Here is a 504-nt window from a genome sequence, read left to right as displayed (position 1 = left end):
GCCCGCCGCGCCCACCGGGCCACGCCTCTTCCGCACGGAGGCGCAGCACCGCGTTGATGACCACCGGAACAGGTGACTGAATGACACTAGGCACTTTAAAATGCATAATGTGCAAAGCAATGTGTAAAAGCAAAAAAAAAATAAAAAAATCGTCAATTTTTTGCAAGAATTGTCAAATGTTTGACGCGATGAATCTCTGTGCTTAGGGGTGTGTCCGTGGAACGCATCATACCTATCCATATGCCCGCGGAGGAGGGCACCACGCCCCTGCCCCGCCCGGTCCAGGCGGTCGCCTCGCCCATCACCTCGCCCGTCACACCGCCAGTTGTCCCGCGACAGCATACACCGCTCAGGTATGTGCTCTTTTTTTTAAATAACACAAAATACCCATCCCTTCCTTGTACAGTGTTAAAGACAAATGTATGACAGGCGGCTGGCGTCAACTGAGTCGCCCACTAGCGAGTCGTGCAGCAGCCCCGGGGAGCCGATCAAGAAGTCGGCGCG

The 504-nt window shown here is 54.6% G+C and overlaps 1 long non-coding RNA gene across 1 annotated transcript; it reads left to right on the top strand.

Annotated features, from left to right (window-relative positions):
• LOC106123029 (uncharacterized) lies at nt 1-504 on the top strand. Its single transcript, XR_001228130.1, has 3 exons — nt 1-72; nt 207-353; nt 430-504. It is a non-coding gene; the product is annotated as an uncharacterized LOC106123029 (long non-coding RNA).

This window comes from Papilio xuthus, unplaced genomic scaffold (genome assembly GCF_000836235.2).
Source record: "Papilio xuthus unplaced genomic scaffold, Pxut_1.1 DF826475.1, whole genome shotgun sequence".
NCBI lineage: Eukaryota > Metazoa > Arthropoda > Insecta > Lepidoptera > Papilionidae > Papilio > Papilio xuthus.
Note: the sequence above shows the minus strand (reverse complement) of the source record. Positions and strands in the feature narration are given on the sequence as shown.